The following is a 22,428-nucleotide window of genomic DNA, read 5'->3' on the forward strand; positions in this document are numbered from 1 at the left end:
TTAGACCCTTAATCAACTGAGCTACCCAAGTACCTCCACATGATGTTCTTATGAAGACACTAGTCATCCTAGTTTGGTGACTCACTGTCTTCAGTTAAAGACAATAAAGGCTTATCTTTAATTAAAACATTGATTTTTTTCTTCATGGATTGACATGGCATCACCCTAACTAATTATATTTGCAAAGACCTTATTTCTAAATAAGGTTCCAGTCATAGGTATCTTTTTGTGGGATAAAATTCAACCCATTATGGAGGTCTTTTGGAAAATTCTCATTCCTAAGTAGGAGATGGAGGAAGGCACCATCACTTTTTCTTTTTAGGATGTTGTTATGTCTGGAAGTGATCTCTGAACCTGTCACCACCACCTTTCTTTCACCCTGGGGATAAAGCCAACATTCAAAGAAAGATAGTTCCACCAAAACTATAGAGGGGCTAGTGGTAAGGAGAGGTGTTGTGTGAGAAACATTTTTTTATTGTCTAAGCCATTCTTAGGCAGGATTTTTATTATTTTCAACCAATAGCATGTTGAGTGACATAATGACACTCAGATTCCTTAATAGTCAATCAGATGTGTGGTGATACTCTGGAAGTACTAAAGCAAAAATGGTTCTGGGGTAAAAGATGGCACAACTATGTATGTATGTATGTACATATGTATATATGTATGTATATATCAAGAGAAAATGATACCTTCTGGAATAATGTTACTTTTTCTCATAGAAATATGTGATCAAATGACTTTAGTTAATAGCTTATAAATTATCTATTTATTTATTTACTTATTTATTTATTTATTTTAATGTCCATCTATCCTCGAGAGAGAGGCAGAGTGTGAGCAGGGGAGGGGCAGAGAGAAGGAGACACAGAATATGAAGTAGGTTTCAGGCTCTGAGCTGTTAGCACAGAGCCCAAAGCGGGGCTCGAACCCATGAACCATGAGATCATGACCTGAGCCAAAGTCAGACGCCCAACCAACTGAGCCACCCAGGTGCCCTGTAAGTTATTTTAATTAAGGGTTTCTCTACAGGACATTCCCACCCACAGCCAACTTCAGGTTAATTTGTGATTCTACAATGACACTTGTGGAGTTTGACCAACATGGAGTTCTATTGTCGTTAAAACTTCCACAGAAGATACTGTAACTGTATGAGATTTGTAGTGCAATCACTTTGCCATATGTATGCAACCACTTGGTCTGAAGAACTAGAAAGCAAGGGGTTGCATATGGAGGCTGCCGTAATGGTCCCTGAGAGAGGTGACAAGGGCTTGATGTAGTGAAATAGTGAAAATGCTATTAGAGAGGATAGGATATACTTTCAGAGGAGGAATGTAAAATTCTTGGAAGTATGCTAGAAAATGGAAATAGACAAGGTAGGGAGAAGAGCTATATCTGATGCCAAATGTTTGAACCCCTCAATAAGTCCCTTTACAGGCTGTCAAAACTAATCAGGCCCTCTAGGCTTGTGAAATTGGTTTGGGGACAGTTTGTTTGATGTGATGTTTGATTTCTTTGATTTTGTTTCACAAATAGTAAGGAAGGAAATCATTTTTATTCAAGCTTTTATGTTAATTTGTGCAGTGTTGGGTCCAGATGGAATAACAATGGGTTTCCTTTAATCTCCCATTAACCTAGCAAATATCTTTTTAAAAGTGTTCATCATTTCTAACAGTCAGGATTTCTTAATGGCTTGGGTATGGTTTGATGTCGATCTGAATTCTTTTTTAGGTCTCCTTAAAATCATGAATAAAAATGGTATTTTTATGGAAACCATTTTGTACATATTTAAACAAGTTACTATGATACCAACCAATTAGTACAATTCTTAGGAATAATGCATAATATCATTTTGTATGACAATGTTTCTTTTCATGAAAACACAATGAAAAACATACTTTATTTATGACATACCACAAGTTGTTTTAATCTCATTTTCACATTTAGGTTAATTTCTGAGAACAATTAAGAGCAGTGAACACTGAATCCCAGTAAACATAGATTGGGCACCATTCTGCACACTTTTAACTTTATCTTTGTGCTAAAATTCATGCTTTCTTGCTGCTTCGGATTCTTTGTTCTGTCAGTAGTTTTCTTGTTTTCCTGTATCTTCAACATTTAACCTTTACACATGTTTTAGTATTGCCTATATTTATAAAATCCTTCTATAAACTTTTGCTTCCTCTATTTAATATTTTTGTTTCTCATGACAGCCACTCTTTCATTTATTCAACAAATACTAATTCAGTGCCTATTATTATGACTAGCATATTCTAATTTCTGCAGGTACAGCAGTTAATAAAGCAGATAAAAATTCCAGCTTTGGTGAAGTTAATGTTATAGAGTGTGGAGGCATATGATAAACTGAGAAGTAAATAAAATACATAGAACTTTACATAATGGTAAGTACCAGGGAAAAGTAGAAGAGGAGGAAAAATATGTAGAGAGATACCTGGGGGGGGGGGTTGCATTTTTATATTCATTGCTCAGGGAAGACCTCCCTGAAATAGTACTATTTGTGCAAAGACGTGAAGGAAAGGAAGAAACAAATTACAGAAATACCTGAAAGGCACAGTATTTTAAGAAGCAGGAACAGCATGAGCAAAGGCCCTTGGGCAAGACCACATTTGACTTATTGGAGGAATATGAGAAGGCCACTATGGCTGGAATTGAGTGAGGTAAGTAGGCAGTTGTAGAATTTGAGGTCAATAAGGCAGGTAGGGGACAGATCGTGTAGCGTATTGTGATCATCGCAAAGACTTTGAGTGAAAGGGAAGCTGCTGGTGTGTTTTGAGAAGTGATATTTCAGCTAGAATATTCTTGTTCTTGTGTGACAAATAGACTTGAAAGAGGCAAGAGTGTAAGCAGAATGGCCAATTAGAAGGGTGTATTGGCTATCTAGAAGAGATGGTGGTGGCTTAGATTAGGGATAGCACTGAAGGGAATGAATAGAGGTAAGACGTGGGCACATTTCCAAGAGAATGGAAACATGATGTCTGGATGGATTCAGTATCATTTTATTGAAAAAATTGTTCACATATGCAAAATTCTCTTCTCACCTCTTTGTTGCTCTCAACTTGCTAAATTTGAGGTTGTTGTTTTGTTTTATATTTTTCTTTGCCCCTTTGCTTGCCCTGAAACTGCTATAAAAAAATCATTAAAACTAATAGGTGTTCCTCAGTCTTGATGTTATATCACCACTTTGTAGCATTTATGCTGTTCTTTCTCCTTCCTTCTTCAAACTCTCTTCTCCCTAGACCTATGGGTGAGTCTCAATTTTTCTTGGTATGTCAATCTCTGGTCTGATTGCTCTTTTTCAGGGTGCTAAATGGGCTTTCCTTTTTCAGGTGTTAGTTCAAATATCACTCTTTCCGTGAGGCCTTACCTGAGCAACTGATACAAAGTTGCAAACTCCTGAGTTTTCCCTGAAAACTCCCTATACCTAAGGGATTGAATAAGGTTGCATTTTTAAATCATTCATCACTGTTCAGAGATTTAAACTCACAAAATTGTTCATTGATGTTGGGAGCACTGTGTCTGTATGTAAAGAGATGATATTGGCCTGAAATTATGGGAATTTCATATATTACTATTGTAGTTATAATTAGTATTAGAATATTATAATTGTGATACAATATATCACATATATCACGTGTGGACTCTTCATGGTGAAGTCCTCAAATGGAGTTATGTTTATCCATGACATTATGTTTAATGTTAATAATGGCCCATGAGAAGACAGTAAATAGTGAGGTTAAATCATGTCTCAGAAATTAAAGAGATATCCATAATATAAATAGTGACTTTTTATTGTACAGGGGAAGGGAGATCCCTATTAACTGATGAATTGTTACTTGAGCAAGATACCTTCTCTGAGTTATAATTTAAAATTTAATAACTTTAAAATTGTTTACTGCAAAAGGTTATTATAAAATTAAATGAATTTTCATGTAAACTCCAGTTTGACAAAGAATTATTAAGTTTCTTGATGATTTAAGCATTACTCTAAGTGCTAGAGATATAATGATAAATATGATAGCTTCTGCACTCAATTAGATTGTAATCTGGTTGAAGCAATGAACCTTAAAACCAACCATTACTAAACAGTTGTTGGAGTCAGAGAGGGATGAGTGACTGAGTCTTTCTTGAGGAGGTAATAATTCAGTTGAGTCTTGAAGTTGAGATGTTATCTTGATAAGGCTGGAGAAAGGAACCTAAGTTAGCAGAACATCATACCCAAGAGCATGTAGGAATGAAATAATAGGTCTCATTCATGTTGTAAGAAGCTCAATATTGAAATCAAGGTATATTTAAAGAGGTTGTAAGACAGAATAAAGATTTAGGTAGTGGCTTGTACAGTAAACTAAGAAATCTGAACCAAAAGTCAGTGTTACTATGAAGAATTCTAAGCAGGGGATTAATGTGATTATATTAATAATATTAAAAGGTTACTTGAGCAGTGAGGAGGATAGATTAGAGGGACTCTGAGCTGGAGAAGGGGGAAAATTCTAATATCAATCAAGAAAAAATGATGAGGTATGGATTAAACAGCAGTGATAGAAATGGCATAAATTTGAGGCATAGGTAGGAGGTAGAATAGACTGACTTTAGTAACCAATTGAATCTGGAAGCCTCCAACTTTCTGTTTTAGACTGTGGATGGATGATATGTTTCACTAAAAGATAGGAAGTAAAGGGGGAGTAATCAGAGTTCAAGGTGAAGAGTTTTTTTTTTTCTCTCCCAACGTGCTGCATTTGAGACTTCATGGAATATCCAGTGATTTTTGTATAAAGATAAAATTACTTAACATAGTCCTCAAGACTATGTTTTTGTCCCTCCCTTCTAGTCCAGTCTTATTTATATGACTGTGTTCCCTAATGCTCTCTGTGGGAGCAACGTAGGTCTTCTTTTCTCCCTTGTATTTACCATCACAGAGCCTTCTTTCATCCTGGATTACCCTTCCTTCTCTTCATTGCTCAGTTGTTTTTTTTTTTGTTTGTTTGTTTGTTTGTTTTTTTCTCCTTATGTCTTGGCTCAGCTTCAGATTAAATCCCTTGGGGAAGCCTTCCCTGCCTTAACAAGATCAAATGCTATATAGAATTTTGTTACACTCTGAGGCCATCCAGACTATATTAACTGTGGAAGGGGTAAATACTAAAAGAAAGACAAAGTGGCCAAAACACAACAGATTTCCTTACATTTTTAAAAATCTTGTTTACCAGTGTTTGTCTAGTCTCTGGGTTCCAAGAATTCCTGGATCTATTCATATCATTGTTGATTGCAACAGAAATCCAGAGGAAGAAACTGGATATGGAGAATATCCCAAGGGAAACAATGATAGGATTTGATGACTGAACAGATATGGGTATTATGGCTAGACTTTTCTTTCTGAGTAATTAGAAATGTTGGATGATCGTAGCATTGACAGTAACAGGAGAATCAGGAAAATGAATTCATTTTTCAGGAAAGAGGATTAAAAATAAATGTGAACATTGAGAAAATTCTAAAGGACTCCATGCTAGCTGTGAGACTGATAAATCCTAGCAACTGCACCTCTTCATTAAAATTTAATAAAAGCTTTATAGGTTGTTAATGATTCCTTTCTTTAGTGAGGTAGACGGCTCATCGACAAGGAAGGTCTTTTTCGTGAAAACAGTGGCTGCCTTGTAACTTCCAACCTCTTTTTATCAGACCTATTATAGAAAATATTAGTTGAAAGAAGTCATGTTAGGTAGTGATTTTGTTTTCTTTCTTTATTGGCAGCATTAATTAACCTATTAGGCGGGTTATTCTGATGCCTGTTATTAGGACACATTAGGAGTTTTATTGCATTGGGATATGCTTAGCAGACATGACCTCTTGCTCTACTTTTCCAAACATCTGTTCTTCAGAGTTCACCCATAATGTCACTACCTAATTAGACTCTCACAGCATGAAAGTTTTTCTGCTAAATACAAAGTGGTTATGATAAACCATGACATAGGAAAACTAGAGACCTGACTTAAAGGAAAGGAAAGGTTATCTTCAAACTTAAGTCTTTTATTAGTGAGTAGATAATGCTGCTTTTGTCCAAGCGTCTTTTGAAAAAGGATTACACATCACTCATATAGCTCATTTTTCAAAGAGAAAGGTGGTATAGAAAGGCCACAGGCAGGGTTATGACCTGGATTCTGTGGGACCCAAAAAGACAAGGGGATCTTCAGGATCTAGTGACCTGCCATAGTGTTGGTTCTGATGCTTCCACATAGTCTGTGTAAGACATGGTAATGGCTATTTCGAAGGCTTCACTAACCCTACATTTGTATATGATGCTAATTTCCAGTGTTTCCCTCCATTTTGGGGAATAGTTCTTTACACAAGTACTCAATGATAATATAGTCATGACCATATGAACTCACATTTAATAAAATTTACCAATCAATATTCAGAGTAACATAATTTAAAGTTTTTTAGTGACTTGATGTGGTGTTTGTTTCAAATTCAGTGCTATTTGGTGTTATTTGTGATTGAGTTGCTACTGGAAAATGATTCCAAAGGAAATTACTATAATTCTATAATCAGGTTACCAACCTCTGGTCCCCGAATATACATTTATTTATTCACTAAATATCTGTGAACACCTAGTGGAGAGAAAAAAAAAAAGATATCAAAGAGTTTTCATCCCTGGATTTCTCTGTTTAGGATAATTTTTACTAGTAGTTTATACAGCAAACCCTGGGATTTATGCTTTCCTTGTACATCATGATTTTATTTTACCACCAATATTAAGTACCCCAGGCCTAATGGAAGCTAGAACAAAACTTAAAATTTGTACAATCTAATCCAGAATAAATGTGTTTTTAATATTTATAATTAGGATTATTTTTATTAATAAGTAGTGAGTTGTTATGGGTTATGCCTACAGTTATTCATGGAATTACCATGTATTTACATAGACTTTTATATTGATATGTTTGGGTTTTTTTCCCCCAACATTAACAATATCTGCAGTTCTGTTTGGGTTCTCTCAGAAACTATCATCATGTTATGCTTTAACACATTAGAAATCCTGTGTGCTTCCTTTAACTTTGGTATAGACTACTGAAGGAGCATGAATATGCGCTTATCGGAATACGTATTAAGTAAAATTTACCTTAGAAATAAATTCATATTTTCACTCTAAGATCTGGGAATTGTTACAAAAATTGATCTCAGGATGTATGTCTAAATATCTTCAACTTGCACTAGTAGTAGATTTAGAAGTGAGGAGGGTAAAAGAATAGGAAGGTTATTCAGGGTTCTCAACAGTTAAATGTCTCATAAAAAGGATCCTTTTCTACACATGTTCTTACTCACTGCACATTGCACACAGATGATTCTAATCACCATTACTCAAATCACCTGATGCCTCAATTACCTTGGCTTCAATGAGCACATTCCAAACGCCAGAGCACCCATATACGTACCCTGATAATAGGCTGCCAATTAAGTTATCTTTCTCTGGAAACTTATTATGGCAGCTCAGTGAATATAATATCATTAGCACCCTTATATCATCATAGCCGGGGCAGTTGCTGACACCGCATGAATATAACTGCTAAGCTATCAAAGTAGCTGCTCAACCACAATAGCCTTGAAATTATTAAAAAAAAAAATCTGTAACTATGTGTGCTTGTGTACATATATGTGAAGCCTGCAAATGTGAGCGTATGCATTTATGCATGCATGGGCAAATAAATCTCTTCCAGAAAACAGGTGAGGAAAAATGATGGTCACATGCAAGGAAGGCACAAATACTTAGATAAATTATTAGTAAAAATTTCCTGATAAAGCTCTTGAAACTTTGCCAACAATAAAAATGACATCAGTCATAGCTATGGTCAGTATTTCTGTAACATGGAATGCTCCCAGATTGAATTATGTCTTGTAAAAACATTCTATAAGGTATGTTGCTTCCACACAAGATCTTTAATTAGAAACTTCAAGAAAAGTATGAAAGAATTTTTGAGAATGTCTGAACTGTCACTCTATAACTAGAAGTAGAGACTTTTTTTTGTAGTTAAACATGAGGTTATACAAAAATTACTATTGTTGTTTACTGTGATTCCAGTGTAAGTTGGAATCATTCTTATTCATTCTTGTTAATTAATTTAATTGACTCGTTTTTATTAAGGAGCTGGTAAAAGCCATCAGGAAAATCTGTTTTATCTGGACACTCTTTCTCCTTAGAGTGGTGGTAAAGAGCATAACAGTCTTTTTGACGGGGTCAGAATCCAATTTTACCACTTATCCTCGGTAAATTCTTTGTTCACACTAAGCATCAATTCTACATTTATAAAATGGACATGAAAATGAGCACTTACTCTATCAGTTCATTGTGAAGATTCAATAATGCAATACATATAAAGTGTTTAGCGTGGTGTCTGGAAAATATTAAATACTCAATAAATGATAAATTCCACTTCTGTGATTATTTAAAGTTATTTTTTTTAACATTTACAAATTCCACTGACTCTTTTTTGGTAGTTCTTATATAAAACTGGCCTCTGCTGATTTGTTACAATTTAGATTAGACCCATTATTACAATTTGGTCTTTATTACATTTCTTCAATGTTTTCCTTAAGCAAAATGTTTATTAATCATATTAATAAGGAGAATTGCTTCCCACAAAATGACTGCTGTTTTGCCATTTTATTTTGTTGTAAGTTTTTCTATCTTTTTTTTTTTTTTTTTTTTTTTTTTTTATATAGCTTTAGCTCTGTTCTTTAAAGTCCCTGGCTGATTGCCTACGTGTTCAGTTCCTTTGTTCTCTGCTGCGGTACAGCAAAATGAAGGGTACTTAAAATACCTCTTAGAGGGAATGAGTAAGTTCCTAAATGAGGTTTTCATGGAAAAAATTGTCACTCTAGCACCTTCCCACTCCCTGCAGAGAAGTATGGACTGCATAACACTTCCAGATGAAACCATTAATCTGACTTTCTTGGCTGTATCAGTTCAACGTACCCTTGTGCCTGAAGATATGCATGATATGCTCACTTAACCCTTTCACATGTACTATTGTGTAGGCTGAACTTCAGCTTTTCTCCTACCATGTATAGTCTATGTGGTAACAAGCTATTTTACATGTTTCCGACCACAGACAAAAGATTGTACAATAAAAGAGAGTATTTAAGATAAAAACAATTCTAAAAATCAACACAAATTCTTAAAAGCTGAGACTAATTTTTTACCATTATTTCCTTGGACTACTAAACTATACTCAAAGTATTTAAGTGTTACATTCTGGAAGACTCTGTTGGCTGTAGTTAAGATAAAGAGGCTTTTGGAAAACATGGGGCTAAATGTATTTACACATGGTCTAATAATGTAGGAGTAGAGTATTGCCAAATCATTCATCAAATAAATACCTTTTATCATATGCCTTAAAACATGACACAGTATTGTCAAAACAGGAATCCCTTTCATTATGGACCACAAAGGAGATATTGCAGTGCGAGATTGTGAAGTGCCTTTACTGGTAAGAGGTTATTCTCTCTGCTGTAATTAAAAGCACTACCGAGCCACGGGTCCTGATGCCAATCATTGTGGTTGAAACTAGAATATGGTTAGGAAAATAATTATTGGCATATTGGTTTCTGTGAAACTATCATACTGAAAGCATGGCATAAGATTCATTATTCTGTAAAAAGAACATCTTGCAGAAGTTCTGTGTGAAAGTCAACTGCCTATCAGAGAAGTCAGGGAAAAGGGTGTTGTGGGGGAATCAGAAGAAGCTGTTTCATCATCAGGTTTGGCTTTCATGCCTTGCATTCGACTCATAATGCAAGTCGTGCAGAACATGAAGAGACAGGAACAAAAATACAGATTCCCACTAGGCAGTTCCTTTTGATAGCCATCTCATTAGTAATAATTTAAGACTCTATTCCTTTCAGCATTCAGCTATCTGAATGTTATAGGGCATGGCAGTACCATTCATGGGAGTAGTGGAAATATGCTTTACCTCATCTTGATTCATGCCCCTAAATTTGTAAAGCACTGGCCTTCACTCTGCTGAATCCCCTCATGCTTCCTTCGGTGCTCATGCATGAAAGTCTGAACTCTGCTTAAATTCCCCCTGTGGCCATCCAGTGTATGGAACATCTGACTATTATTTTCAAAAAATAGTGGAATACAAAAATAATAGGGAAGTAAGCAGAAACCCTTTCTGAAAGCAATATTAAATGTTGATAGTAAAGGGAAAAATAATTATTTTTTGAAGTCAGTTTAATTTCAGAGGACTTCTCTTCATATTTCACCTATATTTCCAGGTGATACAGACCAGTGATGTAATTCTTTCTATCTCCATAGACGTGAAGGTGAGGTAATGGAAGTCACTAAAATGCAGGAGGCAAGAATGGGAGAGAGGCCATATCAGAGCTTTGTAACTATGTCATTAAAAAAGTACCCAAATGAATCTTCCCAAGGAGGATTGACTGAGGATGAGAACTCATTGAGGAGGCCCAAGATTCTAGTAGGAACTTGCTGGGCAAACCTGAGGAAGAAAGATGGGTGAGCACCTGGGTGGCTTAGTCAGTTCAGCGACCCACTCTTGGTTCCAACTCAGGTCATGATCTCAAGGTGTGTGGGTTCAAGCCTCGCATTGGGCTCCAACTGACAGTGCAGAGCCTGCTTGGGATTATCTCTCTCTCCCTCTCTCTTTCTCCCTCTCTCTCAAAATAAATAAATAAACTTAAAAAAAAAAGGAAGGAGGATGCACTCTATACAGAATGAATCTTTGGATAGACATCTTGATACTGGGCACTGTAGGAATTCCAAAAGGAAAATAAAATATGACTTTGGACATTTAAAAAACTAATTATAGAAAAGTTAAACAAGAGGGATTTTGAAATAGGGCAGGAGTAATGATTGTGTCCATAGGCACACATAGCATCTAAATTCTGTATACGTGGCTACACAGGCAGTGACCATAGCCTTGGAGTCACATCTAATGAGTCCTCAAGTTTTGTTGATTCTGTTCCTGCAGTAGTTTCTAAATTCATTTCTATTTGTATCAACTCTTCCCAAAGTTCCCCTAGATTGGGGTGCCAACCTCCCTCACTTAATGATCTCCAACTTCCTATATGCAGCTAAGCGGCCTTCCCGCCATCTTCTTCACGCTGCCGCTCGAGGGGCTTTTCTAGAATGCACAGCTGATCAGACTGTTTTTTCCCTTAAAACCCTTCACTTTTGTCTCCATCATATTCAGAGTAAAATCTAACTTTCTAACGTACAAGGTCAGCCCCTCCATTGTTTGTCCCCTGCCTCCCTCTGAGATTCATCTTTCCCAGCCTGTGGTGTGCTATCCACAGGTCCCCGGATCCCCATATTTTTACTTCCATGTGTCTTCACAGGAGTACCTTCTCCCTCCTTTGCTTCAAGTCTGCTTTTAGTGATCCAGCTGCGTGCCCTTCCCTGTGGGCGATCTCTTTCTGTCCCTCGAGACCGTAGTTCTTTCTCCAGGGTGTTCTCACTCTGTGCTCAAACCTGTTGTAGCATAAAAGTACTGAAATCTCCTGTGAACTTGTCTGTCTCCCTCATTAGACTCTAAAAATTCTTGATGCCTATGTCTTATCCATTTTTTACATTCTCTAGACATTAGAGAATATTGTTGAATGAATACACTGAAAGGACAAATGAAATACTTGTTGAATCAACCTATTCATAGTGTAGCCGGTCAATGAATTTTCTGGGCCGATTCACAACGTGTGAACTAGATTGAGATGACCCCTGCTTTCCTGGGCTAGTGAGTAAGAAAATAAAGAAAGAGAAGAGTGCAGAGAATTGAAGAAAAGGGAGTGAGGGCCAAATGAGAATTTGGGGGAAGGGCCCTCAGAAAGCATAGGAGACAATGGTGCCTTCTTAGGAAAATTTCCTAAATGGGTCTGAAGTGACATGCACAACTGTGGAAATATGTTCCTTTTTAGCAAACTAAATGAGACTAATGTATAATTACTGTGGTCATAAGATCACATGTGAGAGCATGGTTGCAACCTAGAAGCATTTGCATGGAAAGAGAAAAAGTAGCTTCTGTATTATTTCCTACTCTGCTTAAAGCCAATTTGTGTAACATTTGTATAAAATCCTGCTCGCTTTCTTTTTTTGATATGTGTAATTGGAAAGAAACTTGTTCCTCTGTATCTCACATAGGGCCAAAACCCTTTTATAATGTGATTTCAACTTTGGCCGACAATTTCTGCTCCAGGGAAAGTAATAATATGGTCCTTGCTCTTTGCTGGAAGTACTCCTTATCCTTCCTAGGACCTTAAGAACCCTTCTGTAACCCACCTTAAGAACCAGCGAATCACGCCAACTTTGGGAACATAAAACTGGGTAATAGAAAATTCCCTTTACAGATAGAAGGCTGTAAGCAGTGCAAATACTATTTGGACTTGATATTGCTTAGCAGTGGTAAGGGCCTGTGAAATCTGATGAATCTTTCTCTCTTGGTATCCTGAAATGTCTATCTCATTGAAATAAAAAGAATTGCTGCATTTTCAGCCTTAGAGAGAGGAAGCATTGTGGCATGACACTGGTTAAGAGTACGGGACCTGGAGTCAGGCTGCCTGCGGTTGGAACTTAGCTCCCCTATTCCTAACAGTGAGACCTGGGGTGAGTTTTTCACCGGCTTCAGTTCCTTTGTCTGTAAAATGGGACAATAATGGTATCCATTTTTTGAGGGTTATTTTGCTTCACTTTAAAGTTTATTTATTTTGGAGAGAGTGAGAGAGAGTGCAAGAGAGAAAACGTGCACACACGTGGAGTGGGGCAGGGAGAGGAGAGTTCCAAACAGGCTCCGCACTGACAGGCGGAGCCCCACATGGGGCTCAAACTCGCAAACCTTGACATCGTGACCTGAGCTGAAGTCGGGCGCTTAACTGAGTGAGTCTTGAGGGTTATTTTAAAGATAAACTGATAAATACGTAGAAAATATCTGGAACAGAGACTGTTACAAAAGGAATGTCCAGTAAATGTTAAGGGCTATTGTGATGGTTGGTGCCATTGTTGTTACTGTTGTTCTTTGTATTATTTCCCAGTTTGTCAGACCTACCATAAAGGCATCTGGAAAGACTTTTCTGTGGAAATGAAGTTTAAATGACAAGAGCAGGGTAATGCTTTTCAGACAGAGTTAAAAGCAAATGGGAAAACCTAGAGACAATAGGAAGCTTCGTGTGCTCAAGAAATGGAAACAACAACAACAACAACAAAAACTCAAAACCCTGTCTAGCTGGTGTGTCAGGAGCAAGGAAGAAATTACTAGGGGTTGAAATCAGAGAGGGAAGTGAAAGCCAGAACCTTTATGGTCTTATAAGTCTTATATGGTCTTATCGGCCATAAAAAGGATTTTATCCCTTTTATTCCAAGATTAATGGGCAGCTCTGAAAGGTTGTAAGTGACAATGCTGGTAAGTGACAAAATGGCTAGAGATTGCATACAACTTGGAGTGGATAGATGAATTCTATCCCAAAGGGTGGGAGAGGAGGGATATGATTTGATAGAAAGGTATAGGGATCTGTATCCAAAGTGAGAATTGGTGGTGTTAGTTGTGGTGTCTCAAAACTTGAGGCTAGGGGTTTGTTTGAATTTTAGAGCCAGTGTAGAGTCACTTGAGCTGAGAAGCAGACAGTATAACAGAGGAGTCTAAAGAACCCAATCAACATGCTTAGAGAAGACTGTACCCATGGAAGCCTCTGATGCTGTTGAAGCCAGTCAGTTGTGCTAAACCCAGCATACCTTCCTGAAAGGGAAGAGATAGCTAAACTTGAACTTTCTCTGTCACTGAGGATATAAGAGAAATTATATGAAGAAACATTTTGTGAGTTGTCTAGCTTTTGGACTCTTGTTTGGAACACCCAAAATGTGCTCACATATAAACTGAAAAGCAAGTGGGCTTTTCCTACCTTTTCTCCTACCCTAATGCAGAAGCTGCACATGGCTGAGGGTCCCACAATTTGTGGTTAAATACAAGTCTCCATTTTGGCTTGACTCTTTCTCTCCCAGTGGTTGTGGTTCTAAGCAAATCCTTCTCCTGAGTCCTAGCTTTTTCCTCTTCAAAGTGGGAGTCAGAAATGACAATATTTGAGAACTATTTCATAAACCTTGGGAAATAAGGCCTTTGTGTGAGGCAAGAGTGGCTATTGAGGCTCCATGGGATAGATAGAACATCCAGTAATCAACCTTCCTCCTTGGGCTGGCCCCTACCTTCTCTGCTTTGGTGCCCTTTATGTCAGCCTCCAACATGCCCTGGGGGGCTTCTTCTCTTTTTTCTCCTTCCAGTTACTGACCTGCTCATCAATCACTTCCTTTTTTTTCTTTTTTTCTTTTTTTTTAGTGATCTATGTAACTATCCCACCACCAGTTGTATACAGTTAAGAATACTGTAGCTGTGGAATAAGTCTCAAAACAGAGTAAATTGATGCCTTCCACTTTATTCTTCCTTTTCAAAATTATTTGAGTTTCTCTCCTTTTCCATATAATTTTTTTTTGAATAACCTGTCTATACCTACAAAAAAATCTTGTTGGTATTTTTATAGGAATTGCTTTAAATCTGTATATCAATAATCTACTGACACATAACTATCCTCCAATTATAGAAATCCTTACTGAAGACAGAGCTGCTATTTAGGCATGACAAAAATCTATATAGGATACGAATAATTTCCTTCTTAGCCATTCTATAAGAATTGCTGTTCTAGAATAGCCTCTAAAATTAAATGGAAAGAAATAGGGAAGAGGAAAATGGACATTACTCTTTAGTTTGTGAGGTTCTCAGAACTGATCCCATTCTAGAAATGTCCACCTTAGTACTAGTTTGTCAGATTCTCCCAGATCCCAATCCAGTGTTAGACAGGGACAACACATTTGAAGAATAAGGCATTAACATTTGTCAAAGGAGGCAATGAAAAAACAGTGCTCCTTGGATTTTCCCATAGGAACAACCTAATTACATCTCTTATTTAATTTTCTGCAATTCTAAATGTAAATTGGAGGGAGCTAGTAGATTTTACAAGTCAGTGTCCTTGTTTCAGTGATATAATGATAAACCATGCTGAAATAATGGGAGGTTCCACTTCATTACACCACTGTTTATCATTTTTAACGTTCTGCAGAAAATGTATGGGACATATGGCATTTGAAAGAATTCACTGCATCCTTATCTGACTTCCAAAGATCCTTTGAAGCATCAATGTGGTGGCCTTAAGCGTGAGCCCATTGACTGAATTTTAATTTTAATGGGAATCAATGAAATTTTGATATTTTATTAGCTGTTTAACACTGTCAAGAAAAAATGTTTTTATTCACCCCTAATTATTTATATTTAGTATATGCCGTGCATTTATAATCATTAAAGTGTAATAAACAGTAGTCAATTATGCACAACAAATACCTTTTCAGATATAGTGCTAATAAAAGCTAGGTATGCATACTTACTGGCAGTTTATAATCCATAATGGACCATGCACAATAAAATTATGAAATTATATCACTTGATGGTTTCATTAACCAGCTTTTTTTTAATTGAAAAAGTAATTTATACTCATGGTAAAAAATTTAAGCACTGCAAAAATGATACAATGAAAGTAATTCTTGTTCTTTCTCTAGACCCCTCCAGCACTCAATTCTCTAGTGTGGAGGGATAGCTGTAGGCCCAACTTCTATTTACAGTATTTATGTGATAAAAAGTAGTTTAAAACCTCACTAACTCACACTAACTGAAAGGAAGGTCACTGCAACTTGATGTAAAATCTGAATTATAGTATGTTTCAAGAGAAATATAGCTTTACTACTTTGGGCTATACTGAGTAACTCCTAACTGAGGAAGCTGATGGAGCTGAGCATTTATTTTAAAGTATCCACTTGTGTCTTTCAAACAGATTTTACTCATATTAATTCTTTTAATGCAAAGATTCTGATACTGTGGTACTTTAAAATAGTTTGCTGTCCTTCACAGTTAAGTATGCTAAGTATTTTCCATGTTTACAATATTCTTTGCTTATCAAATTTCATTTTACAGAAAGCACAAAAGTAAATTCTAGCTCAAAACCTGAACTGCACTCATGTCCATTCATATACCACACATTTCAAAGTATTGAACTTGTATAGATGCCTTGCTATGTTTCTATTGAGGGCTGCATATGTTACTTGTGAAAATACTTATGGAAACATGAAGATGTCATATATAATTCTTTTTAAACTTTATAAGGTGTTTTTGAATACATTACCTTATTTTATTCCTACAGCTCCCACATGGCAAGCATTAGAATGCTAATCTGTAAAGTGAGGCAGTTGTTCTTCTAAGGGGATCTTACTGGACAATCAAAATTTGGAAAAGACATTGATAAAGAGAAATGAATCATTTTTTTAAGTTTATTTTATTTTATTTTTAAAAATTTTTTTATATATTTACTTATTTCCGATAGAGAGAGATGGAGCACAAGTGGGGGAGGGGCAGAGAGAAGGAGACACAGAATCAGAAGCAGGCTCCTGGCTCTGAGCTGTCAGCACAGAGCCTGACGCCAGGCTGAAACTCACAAACCACAAGATCATGACCTGAGCTGAAGTCGGACGCTTAACTGACTGAGCCACCCAGGCGCCCCAGTTTTATGTTTATTTTAATTTTGAGAGAGAGATAGAGAACGAGTAATGGAGGGACAGAGAGAGAGAGAGAGAGAGAGAGGGAGAAAGAGAGAGAGAGAGAGAGAAAGAATCCCAAGCAGGCTCCACATTGTCCCCACAGAGACTGATGTGGGACTCGAACTCATGAACCATGAGATCATGACCTAAGCTGAAGTCACGAGTTGAATGCTTAACTGACTGAGCCACCCAGGTGCCCATAAAGAGAAGTGAATCTTGGTAGAGAATGTAAAAGTAGTGAAGGAGGAAAATGTAGGGAAAGTCATAGAAGTAAAATTTTATAACCCATTGCATATAGGACTGGAGAAGAGGGCAATGGAAGTATATTGTTCTAGAGTTCTTACATTATTCAAAAGAGTATCCTATTATTTGAAAGTAGACTGTGGCAAGTTAAAGATGCAAATATAAACACAGATAAACACTAAAAATGTAAAACAGTAGAAATAATAAAACAGTGAAGATAAATGAAATAATTAAAAAAAACCTCATTTAATACAATGAAGGCAGGAAAAAGACAAAAAAAATAAAGAAAAAATGGCCCAAATAGGAAACACAGGAAGATGGTGGACTTAAACGCAAGTATATCAATAAATACATTAAATACGAATAATCTAAACACTCCAAGTAAAAGTCAGAGATGACCAGACTTCGTTAAAAAAAAAAAAAGCAAGTACTAACTGTATGCTTTTTGTGATAAAACAAAAAACAAAAAAATTGACATATAATTGCAAAGATAAATCAAAAGTAAATAATGAAAAAGTTACAATGTATAAACCCTAATCATAAGAAAATACAATATCTATATTAATAACATATAAAATAGACTTTAGCACAAACATATTTCCAATGATTATTTTTAGCAATGAAAGCATTAGTTTATCAAGACATAAAAATTTTATGCAGTTTATGACAAATTTTGAAACATGAAGCAAAAACTAAATATGTTAAATAAGAAATAGATAAATCCTGCTATTTGTGATGACATGGATAGAACTAGAGGTGATTATGCTAAGTAGAATAAGGCAGAGGAAGATACATACAGTATGATTTCACTTAATGTAGAATCTAAAAAAAAAAAAACAACAAATGAACAATAACAGAAGAACCAGGAACAGACTCAGAGACACAGGAAACAAACTATTGGTTACCAGAGTCAGGAGGGGCTGAAGGGTGGGCAAAATATGTGAAGGGGATGAAGAGGTACAAATTTCCAGTTATAAAATAAATGAGTCATGGAGGTGTAATGATTGACATAGAGAATATAGTCAATAATATTGTAATAACTTCTATGGTGGCAGATGGTAACTAGACTTAGCATGGGGGGGCCATTTCATAACGTATAAAAATATCAAATCACTCTGGTGCACACTTGAAACTTAATAGGATATAGTATGTCAATTATTCTTCAATTAAATAAATCCACGATTATTGTTGAAGGTTTCAACACTGTTTTTTGGAAATTCAAGACTAGGAAGACAGAAAAATCACTAAAGAGATAAAGTATTTGAGCAATGCCATCAGGAAACTACACCTAGCAATTATCAGCTAGACCTTGACAAATATGGAATTTGTATACAACAACAACAGAATGCATGCTTTTTTGAAATGGACGTGGAACACTCACCAAAATACACCATATACTAAGCCTAAGATACCTAAAATATTTGAAGTCATAAATAGTATATTCTTTGAGCGCAAAGGATATAAATTAAAATTATTTAATAATACAAAAATTTCTTCACATATTTATAAAAGTTTCTAAATAGAAAAACAAATTACAAAGAAATTTGGGAAATATTTTGAATTGAATGATAACGAAAACAAAATTTTTTTTTTTCATGGAGTGAAAGGAGTGCTTAGTGGGAAATTTAAAATTTAAATGTTTAATATTAAAAAAGGAAAAATGTCTAAAATTAATGCACTAAAGGCAGAATAATAGAGGAAATCAATGAAATAAAAAAAATCTGTAACAATGAAAGCTTATTCTTTGAAACCATTTAATTTGATAATCTGGCCAGATTTATGACAGACAAAAATAGAGAACACACAAAGTGCCAACATCAGAAATTAAAAAGGAGACTTCAGTCCAAATCCTACAGAAATTAAGATAATAATTAAGGATTATTAGGAACACTTCATACCACTGAATTTGACAGATTAGGGGCACCTGTGTGGCTCAGTCGGTTGAGCATCTGACTTCAGCTCAGGTCATGATTTCACAGTTCAGGGATTTGAGCCCTGTCTTGGGCTCTGTGCTGACAGCTCAGAGCCTGGAGCCTGCTTCACGTTCTATGTCTCTCTTTCCCTCTGCCCCTTCCCCACTCATACTGTCTGTCTCTCTCTCAAAAGTAAATAAACATTAAATCTGACAGATTAGATGTAATAGACAAAGTTCAAAACTTGCACAGTAAGTCATAGGAAATCTAAGTAGCTCTATATTAAAGAAATTGAATTGATAATAACTTTTCCAGTCATCTTTGGTGATTTCTATATTAAGCATATATGGACAAAGAAATAGTTCTACACAGTTCTATACATATATTTCAGAAAATAGAGAAGTGACATTTATAAAGGCATTTTATGGAGTCATAATTATACTGACACTAAAACCAGACTGATTACATTACAAAAACACACAAACAAATAACTACAGAAGACTGTCTCTTGTGAATGTAAATGGGAAAAAATTCTTAAAAAAATCAAATCAAAGAATACATGAGAAGGAAATATATCATGACAAAATGGGATTTTCCCAGAAATGCAAAGTTATTTAAACATTTGAAAATCAGTAAATGGAATTCATTATGTTACTAGAAAAGAGGAAATTAACAATATAATCATCTCAAGAAATTAAGAAAAAGCATTCAACAAAATTAAATAATCATTAATAAAAACTTTCAACAAACTAGGAAAAGAAGAAAACTTCCTCAATCTAATAAATGATATCTATAAAAAACCTAAAGTGAAGGTTATTATTAATGTTGAAAGACTGAATACTGCTTCCCTAGAATTGGGAACAAGATAAGGATGCCTGCTTTTTCACCACTTTTATTTAGCATTTTAGTAGATGCCCTAGTCAGTGTAATAATGAAAGGAAAATAAAAAATATAAATAAATTTAATAGGAAGAAGTAAAACTATTTTTATTCATAGACAACATGTTTGTATATGTAGAAAACCTTAAGGAATCTATAAAAAAGCTATCAGAACCATTATAGACAATAGTCAAGCTATTTAGAGAGCCCAAATATCCACTGACTGATGAACTGATAAAGATATATACAATAAAGATATATGCAATTGAATATTACTCAGCCATCGAAAAGAATGAAAGCTTGCCATTTGCAATGACGTGAATGGAGCTAGAGTGTATTATGCTAAGCAAAATAAATCAGAGAAAGAAAAATACCATATGATTTCACTCATATATGGAATTTAAGAAACAAAACAGATGAATATATGGGAGGGGGGAATAAAGAGAGAAGAAAACAAACCATGAGAGACTTTTAAAGATAGAGAGCAAACTGAAGGTTGATGGAGGGGGTGGTGGGAGACAGGCTAGATGGGTGATGGTGATTAAGGAGGGAACTTGTTATGATGAGCTCTGGGTGTTGTATGTACGTGATGAATCACTGAATTCTATTCTTGAAAGCAATATTGCACTGTATGTTAACTAATGAGAATTTAAATTTTAAAAAATGGAAAAAAAGGAATAAATAAAAAAGCTATCAGAGCTAACATGAATTCAGACAGGTTGCAGGATACAAGGTCAGCATATAAAAATCAATTTCATTATAATGCATATGCAACAAAAATGGAAAATAAATAAAAATACCATTTACAAGAGTGTCAAAACATAAAATATTAAGGGTGAACTTTAAAAAATATATGCAAATCCCATATACTGAAAACTGCAATATATTACTGAGAGAAATTAGAGACCTAAGTAAATGGAAAGATATGCTATGTCCATGAATTAGAAGACTTAACATTTTAAGATGTAAATTGCTCTCACATTGAGATATATATACAAGCAATTCTATTCAAAGTATCAGTGGATTGTTTTGTGTATGATAGAAATTAGCAAGCAGTTTTTATAATTTGAAAGGATATAAAAAGCTAAAACAATTTTGAAAACGAAGAAATTTGGAAAATGTATACTACCTAATTTCAAGACTCACTAAAAACCACAGAAATCAAAACACTGTGGTATTGGTATATGAAAAGACATGTAGATCAATAACCAGATGGAGTGCCCATAAAAATATAGAAACACACATATGGTCAAATAATCTTTAGTTAGTGTGCCAAAGAAACCCAAAAGGATAGTCGTTAAAACAAATTGTATTGGAAAAACTAGATATCCACATGGAAAAAAGTGTGCCAGTCCTCTTATTTCACATCTTACACCCTTAGGTAAAAGCAAAACGTGTAATTATAGAAGAAAATATGGAATAAAATCTTGATCTTTTCTTAGATATGTCACAAAAAGCATAAATTATCAATGACAAAATTTAATACACTGGATTTCATCAAAATTAGCAAGTCTAGTCTTCAAAAGACTTACACAAATGAAAAGGCAAGTGAGATTGTGAGAAAATATTTGCATTAATACATATGAAAAAAAATGGATTGGTATGTAGAATATAAAACAAACCCTTACAGTTCATTAATTCAAATAGTTCAATGTAAAAAGTGCAAAAAATTTGAATAGTTCACAAAAGGAGTTATATAAATCACTGATAAGCACGTGTAATGATGCTCAATATCATTGATCATTAGGAAAATATAAAATAAAACCAGAATTGAGATCCTATTGCATAGTTCCTAGATAGCTAAAATTAAAAAGACTAAAAAAAGACAAAATGTTGGTGAAGACGTGTATCAACTGGAACTCTCATACATTGTTGAGAAGACTAAAATATTACAACCACTTTAAGAAACTTTTTGACAGTTTCTTATAATATTAAACATATAATTTCTATATGATCCAGCAATTCTACTCATAGGTTTTTACTCAAGAACAGTAAAAAAAAATCGTACACACACACAAATAGCATAAGGTGTTCACAGAAGCTTTATTTTTAAGAGCTAAAAAACTAGAAATAACCTCAATGTCCACCAATAAATGGATGGATAAACAAATTGTAGTGTATCTATGCAATGAAAACTAATAAGCAATAAAAAGGAATCAGCTATTGATACAAGCAGCAATATTGATGAATTTCTAAAATGCTATACTGTGTAAATGAAACCAAGTGTAAAGGATATGTACTTTATGATTCCATTCTTGTGAAGTTCTAGAACAGGCAAAGTTAATTTACAGTGACAGAGAACACTTTAGTGGTTGCCTGTGGCTGGGGTGGGGGTAGTTCTAGGGAGGGGACTTAATTGCAAAGCAGTAAAAAGAAATATTTTGGAGTGATGGAAAAACATGTATCCTTTTTTTTTTTTAATTTATTTAAGTTCCAGTTAGTTAACACGCAGTGTAATATTAGTTTCAGGTGTACAATATAGTGATTAAATACTTCCACAAAACATTTAGTGCTCTTCACAAATACACTTTTTAATCCCCATCCCCTCCCTCTCCCCTCTGGTAATCTTTGGCATTCTTTAGCTTGTGATATTGGAAATATCTTAATTGTGGTAATGGTTATATTTGCCACAACTTCTTGTTATATTTATACATTGATAAAATTAAAACAAAAAGAATCATGGAGATCATCTAAAATAAATCTACTTTCAATAAATAACGGTATATTGCTATGATCCTATCTCTTC

This window comes from Neofelis nebulosa, chromosome 3 (genome assembly GCF_028018385.1).
Source record: "Neofelis nebulosa isolate mNeoNeb1 chromosome 3, mNeoNeb1.pri, whole genome shotgun sequence".
NCBI lineage: Eukaryota > Metazoa > Chordata > Mammalia > Carnivora > Felidae > Neofelis > Neofelis nebulosa.